We start from the raw sequence: 8,493 nt of genomic DNA, 5'->3' as shown, positions 1-8,493 counted from the left end.
TTTTTATATTATACTGTGTATAATAACAATTCACTAACGCCAGAGTGGAATTAATTATTTGAGATTTTAGCCCTTCCTATTCAAAAGTCTATGGTACTGAAATGGAAACAATATATCCTAAAATGATATTATTGAATAACAATGTCTACTACATATTGAAGGCTACATATGAACATGCTTTTTAATACTTGTTTTACTTTTATTCTAAGTGCATTTTTACCACAGGTCAAGGTGAATGCAAGACCAAGCATGAGACTATCATTATAAGTGCATGAATGGGTCCCATGAGAATATATGACTAGTTGAAATTTAGAGAATAAAACTGAGTGCTTCTAGTTTTTAGTGATGCTAATGAAAATGTTTAACTATGGCCTAAGAATTTAAGTTTTGTGTGACATTTTTATTTCTTGAGTTGAATGCTATTCTGAGACCTACTAGAAAATAAAAATGATAAAAAACTTTTTAGTGAAGGTTTCAACTACTCAGGAAAATAGTTTAGTGAATGACATGAATAAAGCTTATTGAATTATTTCTGTCTTCATCTACCATATTAAATAACCAGTACTGGGGTGGGAGTGATAGTACAGTGGGGAAGGCATTTGCCTTGCACGTGGCTGAACTGGGTTTGATCCCTGGAATCCCATATGGTCCCCCAAGCACTGCCAGGAGTAAATCCTGAGTGCAGATGCAGGAGCAACCCTTGAGCATTGCTGGGTGTGACTCAGAAAGCTAAATGAATAAATAAATAAATATATAAGATGTTTACTTGTAGGTATCTTTAAAAAAAAACCAGCACTGTGAAGAAAAAAATGTGCTTGTGTCATGATTTATATTATAAAATATAATATGAAAATATTAGAAGAATAAAAGTATTTTAGCTTCTTCAGTCACTCCTCCCTAATTATGGCCCTCTTCACTAACAACGATTTTCTTCCTGTTTCTTCACAACCTGACAATTCCAAGCAAACCAATTTCTATTTCAGGGCATTTGATTTTTTTTCTCTTCCCTGTGTGGGATGCTCCCTTTATTAAGATCTTTCTTTTTGCTTGCCACACGTCAAGGGGGGGGGCGGGGATTGGGGGAAGAGGACAGTTAAGACAGAGAATGGACCAATATGACTTATTGTTGGAAAAGATAGTTGGAAATGATCATTCTGGGCAAGAACTTAGTGCCAAAGGAGGTAAAAACTCTTTTAATGATAACTTTCCAGTACCTGTATTGCAAACCACAATGCTGAGTGAGAGTGAGAGGGAGACAGAGACAGAGAGACAGAGACAGAGAGACAGAGACAGAGACAGACAGAGAGAGGAGAAGGAGAGAGAGAGGGAGAGAGAGAAAGAAAGAGAGAGAGGAATGAAAAGTGCTTGCCATAGAGGTAGGCTGGGAGTGTGGTGGTGGGAGAGAAATAGATACTTGTGGTGGGAAATATACACTTGTGAATAGACAGTTGTTGGTACACTGTATGACTGAAACCCAATCACGAACAACTTTGTAACTGTGTATCTGACTGTGATCCAATAAAAAGTAAAGAAAAAATTTTAAAGTTGTACATATTTGAATTTTTGACTCAAAAAGAACGATTTTGTATTCCTTAGTATCCAGGGTATACTGAACAACATACAAATAAGGTATACAATTGAATAAAATAAACAAAAGAGCTAGTAATTTTTAGTACACAAATAGAAGATAATATTTATATGTATTACACATATAGTAAACTATGCACATCATATATAGGTTATTTGTCAGAACAACTAAAACCAGATACTTGTGTCAGAAGAGGAAGAAAAGCTACCATCACCTGTTCTAGTGCATTCCAAACACGTTCATGGTGATTTAAAAATACCCTATAGATAGCTTAACTATATCCTATATCACTTTATAAGGCCTATTTGAAGAAAGTTTTTGTCAATGTAAAAGTTAAAGCCTCATTAATCACCATAAGTAGGGCAGGAGTAGATACAAAACCAATAATGGGCTGGACGGATAGCACAGCAGGTAGGGCATTTGCCTTGCACGAGGCTGATGCAGGTTCGATTCCTCTGCCCCTCTCAGAGAGCCTGGCAAGCTACTGAGAGTATCTCACCCTCATGGCAGAGCTTGGCAAGCTCCCATGGCGTATTTGATATGCCAAAAACACTAACAAGTCTCACAGTGGAGACATTACTTGTACCCGCTCAAGCAAATAGATGAGCAATGGGACAATAGTGATACAGTCAGACAGTGAATAAGTTAGAACAAAATGATTGAAGATTCACTTGTTTTCTTTTATACTTCTGAGCATGTGTAACAAAATATCTTTACGATAAAAGTATAATTAAAAATATTAAAAAACATGCAAATCTTGTAAAATAATGAGTTTAGAAATGAAACTAATGGGGCTGGTGCAATATCAGAGCGGGTAAGGCATTTGGCTTGCAGTCGGCTGACCCAGGTTTGATTCCCAGCATCCCATATGGTCCCCTGAGCACCTCGAGGGGTGATTCCTGAGTGCAGAGCCAGGAGTAACCCTTGTGCATCCCTAGATGACCCAAAAAGCAAAAAAAAAAAAATAAAGAAAGAAAAAAAATGAAACTAGTGCTGGATACATTCATTATGTAATGAATTATTTTAGCAGGTCAGTGTTTGACAGACACACATATATATATAGTAAAATAAATATTGTATCATAGAATTTAATATTTAAAGGTCTTTGAACTAGGGACATGTGACAATCTAAGTCCATGGATAAACATGCTCTTACAAAGACCTTAAAGTTAATGGGCTCAGGGTGTCTTTTTGTAAATGATTACATTATACTTGTAATCTAACCCATCTTTCATAATTTTCTTCACATTCCACTATTTCTACCTCTCATTTCCTAATTTCATAATGACATATAGAAAACACACATTTCAAACCCCCCCAGTACAAATAATGCCCCCTGAATTGCAGTGAATTGAATACATAACTCATTTTTAGATGACAACATATAATATTGGGTGGGAAACAGAAGTATAAAAATTCCCATAGTTCTGTGTCCTACTCAAAAAAACAAGCTATTGTCTTGCATGGGGCATAATTGCTTCGTACTTTGAAAAAAAGGATGAGCTGTGATTGCTCTTAGGGGCTTGATCCCCAGAGAGCTTCATGCAGACAATTTTCTTTGGTTCCTGTTGATTAGGCTCTGAAATCATAGCATGGCTCCACAGAACAATAATTGGAAGGGACCAGGCTCCGAGCAGACCCCTTTGGTCACCACTTAGTCGAACTAATGCTAAAACACAGTATATGTTCCAGCCTTTCCCAAAACTGAGTGTTGGCAGGAGTGTTACAAGAACTGGTAGGGGAAACTCCTTTAGAAAAAAACTCTCTTCATTTGTTTTGAGAGGATTAATATATTTTTTAACTTTTTGGGTCTGTCACACCTTGTGATGCTCAGGAATTACTCCTGGTGGTGCTGGGTAACCACATGGGATTCCAGGGATCCAACCCAGGTTGATCCTTTGCAAGGAAAACACTCTACCCACCGACTGTCGCTCCAGTCCCAGAACGGATAAATCTTTACAGATAATATAATGGATATTATATAGGATGTATAATGGATAGGTCCTTATAGATAGGACCCTATTGCTCATTGTCCTACTCACAGATACAATTCTATGAAGTTGCAGGAGAATTTCATTATTTCTATATCTTTCCTTTGTAATAATACTTTCTTTTGCTATACTGATATCTTTAAGATTGATGCAATTCAATATATTTCTGCTATGGTTTTCTTTGATACTGGAGTTAAATTCCCAGAGATACTGCTGGGGCCAATGCTTCTGGGTAAATTGTTATCATTTGGTGGTTCTATATTTCATGACTTGCTATATCCATCTCAGCCATTTTGTTTGATGTATGGTGTCGCAAAGTGATCTGCTTCATATTTGTTTGTTGGTTTCATTTTTGGATCATATCCAGTAGTGATCAGGGATTGATCTATCCTTGGAGATTTTTCCTGATGTGTTCAGGGTACCATAATGTTTTGTTTTGACGTCTAAATTTTATTTGGAACAGAAATAATATATCCTTAATGTATTTCATCAGCAAGAATTCTCTTATACCTAAGAAGTATGGTGTTTTCCTAATAAAATGCAAAGCAAAGTGAAATACTACTGCTCTTATTCATCAAGTGGTAATTTCCTTTTTTTAACCAAATGATTCCTTTTCAGAGTTAAAAAAAACACCAGAAAATAGAAGCATTACAGGATCTTTAACTTCCAAAGTTTTTTAATATAACTGAACATATTCAAACTGTCAAACTCCTTTTCTAATTTTTTAATAAAAATATCAAGCATATTACTAGAACTTCCATTTATTACTGACATGACTAAAATAATACATATTTGGTTAGATTAGAAGTTGGTTCAACTCTTGTATCTTAATTTTCATACTAGAAGAACTTTCAGAGCATCTCCTAAATTCTCAGTATTTTTAATGGCAAAATTTAAAAAAATTCCACTTACCACATACAAATAACACAGTGGGTAGGGCTTTGCCTTGCACGAGGCCGACCTGGGTTCAATTTCTCCACCCCTCTCGGAGACCCCGGCAAGCTACCAAGAGTATCCTGCCCCCACAGCAAAGCATAGAAAGCTACCCATTGCTATATTCGATATGCCGAAAACAGTAACAAGTGTCGCACTGGAGAAATTACTGGTGCCCACTTGAGCAAATTGATGAGCAATGGGACATCAGTGCTACAATGCTATAGTGCTACCTCATACAAACATTTGATTATATATATATATATATATATATATATATATATATATATATATAACTTGCCTTTTCAAGTTTTCTGGAATATAGCCGATGGTAAAGTCTACAACATGATGTCATTATGGGTCAGGCTTGTGAAGCAAAGGTGCAAAGGACTAAGATGTCAGTAGTAAGAAGGAGATGGACGGCCTTCCATAGTCTTCAGGTTTAAATAGAAAGATTTAAAATATTGTTATTACTCAAGATTCTAATAAAGTATTTGTGCCATGTTTTTTGTTGGCAAAACAGATCCTAGGTAAAAATAGCTCACAAATAGGGATCTTATTGTCTTAGATTTTTATGATTCTGCTAAGAGACAGCACTAATAAATGAACTTCTTTAAATTAAATGCAGATTTAATTCTCAAAATGGGCTGGAGAGATAGTGTGAGGTGATATCTATATTCAGTGTATCATGGTCTGAGAAAATATTTGATACAATTTCTATCTTCTTAAGTCTATTGTGGTATGTTTTTTGACCCAGCATGTTGTCTATTTTGGAAAATGTTCCATAGGCACTGGAAAAGAATGTGTACTCTTTCTTTTTGGGGTGTAAGGCCCTTTATAGGTGTGTTAACCCTCTCTCTTCTATTTTTTCCTTCAGAGCTAGTGTTCCTTGCTGAGTTTTGTTCTTTTTGATCTATCTAGAGGTGACAAGGCAGTGTTGAAGTTCCCAACTACTATTGTATTGCTGATGATGTCCTCCTTAAAGTCTGCTAGCAGTTATTTTAAGTATTTAGCCGGTCGTTCATTAGGTGCATACATTTAAGAGTGTGGTTTCTTCCTGTTGTACATAACCCTTGATAAATAGAAAATGACCTTCTCTGTTTTTTTCTGATCTTTTTTAACCTGAAATCTATGTTGTTGGATACTAGTATGGCCACCTCAGCTTTTATGAGGGAGATGTTTGCTTGCAAGATTGTTTTCCATCCTTTCACTTTGAGTCTGTATTTGTTCTGATTGTTCAGATGTGTTTCTTGTAGGCAGCAGAATGTTGGTTTCAGTTTCTGGATCCACTTTGCCACTCTGTGTCTCTTGATAGGTGCATTTAGACCATTATCATTGAGAGATATTGTTGTCATAGGGTTTTGTGCCATCTTTCTATAAGGGTTTCTTGCGGTTATGGGTGTGTTTTTTTTTCTTGTCTTATAGGAGCCCTTTTAGTCCTTCTTTCTGAATCTATGAAGTTCCTGAGCTGTTGTTTATTCTAAAATGGTGTATCTTTCCATCATTTGAATGAGAGTTTGATTGGATAAAGTATTCTCGGTGAGGCATTCATTTTATTGAGTTTTTTCACTATATCCCACCATTGTCTTCGGGCTTGGAGGGTTTCCTCTGATAGGTCTGCTGTATATCTGAGGAGTGCTCCTTTATATGTGATTTCTTTCTCTGCCCTTGCTGTTTGCAGTATTGCATCTCTATCTGCGGCATCCATCATTCTGACTATGATATGCCTTGGAGTGTTTTTATTAGGATTTCTTTTAGCTGGCACCCTTCTGGCTTTTGGATCTAGATGCTTGCATTCTCTAACTCTGGGAACTTTTCAGCAATTATTTCTTTAAATGTGGTTTTTTTATTGGGGTTGGCTCCCAGTCCTTCAGGTACTCCGATGATTCTAATGTTGTTCCTCTTTGAGTGATCTCCTAGGTCTCTGATTCGCCTTAGAGGTATTTTGGGGTCTTTTCCCATTGTTTGTTGTTGCCTGTATAATTTCTGCTGCTTGTCTTCAAGTTCGCTAATTCTGTCTTCCGCCGTAGACATTCTACTGTTGAGAATGTCTACATTCTGACAATGTTGAGGGCACCAATTGAGTTTTTAAGTTCATCTATTGAATCCTTCATTTGTGACATTTCTTTTTGCAGTTTTCTTATTTCTGCTCTCATTTCTTCCTGTATTTACATCAGCTATCCGTTCCCTCATTTCTTTCACTTCTTCCTTTAATTTTCTATATAACTGCTCCACTGATTCTTTGAGTTCCTTGAACATTCTCAGCATTTCATCTGGGAAATCTTCGTCAGAGAGATCATATTTGTGGGTACCCCCTGTTGAGGATTCAGGGCTCTTTTCTTCATCCTCTATTCTTAGTGGAGACTTGCACTGCTTTTTCATGTTGTTTGGATCTATCGAAGTAAAGCCTTTATGTTCACTGGCGTTGTTCCCTCCTATTGCCAGAAACAGTTCTGAATAAGATCCACTGTGGTCAACCTTCTCCTCGTTTAGAGTACGTCTTTCCTCTTGGATATTATTCTGTGACTTATAATAGGCATCTAGTGCAGCATTGGAAGAGATGTTTCCTATTGGGCTGTGTGCAAATTCTTGAATACACTTGTTTTTTGGTGGAATTTGAGTCTGCCAGAAGATTGTTGTGGTATTGTGTTTGAGGTAGCCAGAACGCTTTCTACAGAATTAAATAAGGAAGGTTGGGATGGGAGCTGAGAGTGCTGGGAGTGGAGGATGTAACTGCAGCCGTGAGAGCACGGAAGGCCAAGCCCACTTTTGATTAGGCCACACCCCCTTCAGTGGAGGCCACATCCCCAGTCAGTCCCCTTGTTAATGTCTGGTCCACAGACACAGATGCCTGATGCCGGGATGCTCCTGGCAGGGGTCTTTCAGGAGCGCTGGGATGGACGGGAGGGGAGCTCTCAGCGAGCTAGCAAACCTGTTGAAGGGACCGACGATGATGACGCGGGCCTGCACAAATGTTCTTTTTCGGAGGATTTGCTACTGTGGAAAATTACCTCTTGGCCTCAATGGCCTTTGACCTCTACTTGGCAGTGTGCAGACCCCTGCATTTCACCACCACCATGACAACATGTGTTTATGCTTGTTTTATAACAGGCTCCTATATATGTGGTTTTCTGAATATCTCTATCCAGACTGGGGATACATTCAGCCTCTCTTTCTGTGGGTCCAACGTGGTCCACCACTTTTTCTGCAATTTTCCAGGAGTCATGGTTCTCTCCTGCTGGGACAGACGTGTTAGTGAGATGGTGCATTTTTTCTGTGGTGAGCTTCAACATCTTCTTTGCTCTCTTGGTTTTCTTGACATCCTACACATTCATATTCATCACCATCCTAAAGATACGCTCCTCTGCAGGGTACCAGAAGGCTCTCTCCACCTGTGCTTCCCACTTTGTTGCAGTCTCTATCTTCTAGGGTTCTGTAATCTTCATGTACTCACAGCCTAGCTCCAGCCATTCCATGGACACAGACAAAATGGCGTCTGTGTTCCATACTATGGCCATCTTCATGTTGAGCCCTAAAATAGGTCAAGACTGCATTTCTGAAGATTGCTTTAAGAGGTTAAAGTATCTTTAGGATTGTGAATTCAATGTTTAACAATATAATCTAAGCTTGTTTTTTCAAGAAATGAAAATGAGATTAATTAAGCACTTGACTCCAATTTTATCTAATCAAAGACCTTTATAATGAAAAAAGAAGCATTATATCATAAAATAAAATAGTTGAGCTTACATGGCTATCATGTCTTAGAGAGTGTTTCTCAAATATCATATTAAGGTTTCTTTTTATTCTACAACTTGCTTTGGTTTAATTAATTAATTTTTTTTTTGTGGGAGGGTGGCACACCTGGAGGTGCTCAGGGATTACTCTTCAGGACCATATAGAGTGCCAGAGATTGAATCTAGGTTGACTGCATGCAAGGCAGTTTCCCTGCCCTCTATAATACATCTCTCTCTCACTGAACAG

At 37.7% G+C, this 8,493-nt stretch overlaps 1 pseudogene; it reads left to right on the top strand.

Annotated features, from left to right (window-relative positions):
• Window positions 1-7,472: 7,472 nt before the first annotated feature.
• On the top strand, window positions 7,473-8,103 carry LOC129406028 (olfactory receptor 5B3-like; annotated as a pseudogene).
• Window positions 8,104-8,493: the final 390 nt, after the last annotated feature.

This window comes from Sorex araneus, chromosome 6 (genome assembly GCF_027595985.1).
Source record: "Sorex araneus isolate mSorAra2 chromosome 6, mSorAra2.pri, whole genome shotgun sequence".
NCBI classification, from domain to species: Eukaryota; Metazoa; Chordata; class Mammalia; order Eulipotyphla; family Soricidae; genus Sorex; species Sorex araneus.
Note: the sequence above shows the minus strand (reverse complement) of the source record. Positions and strands in the feature narration are given on the sequence as shown.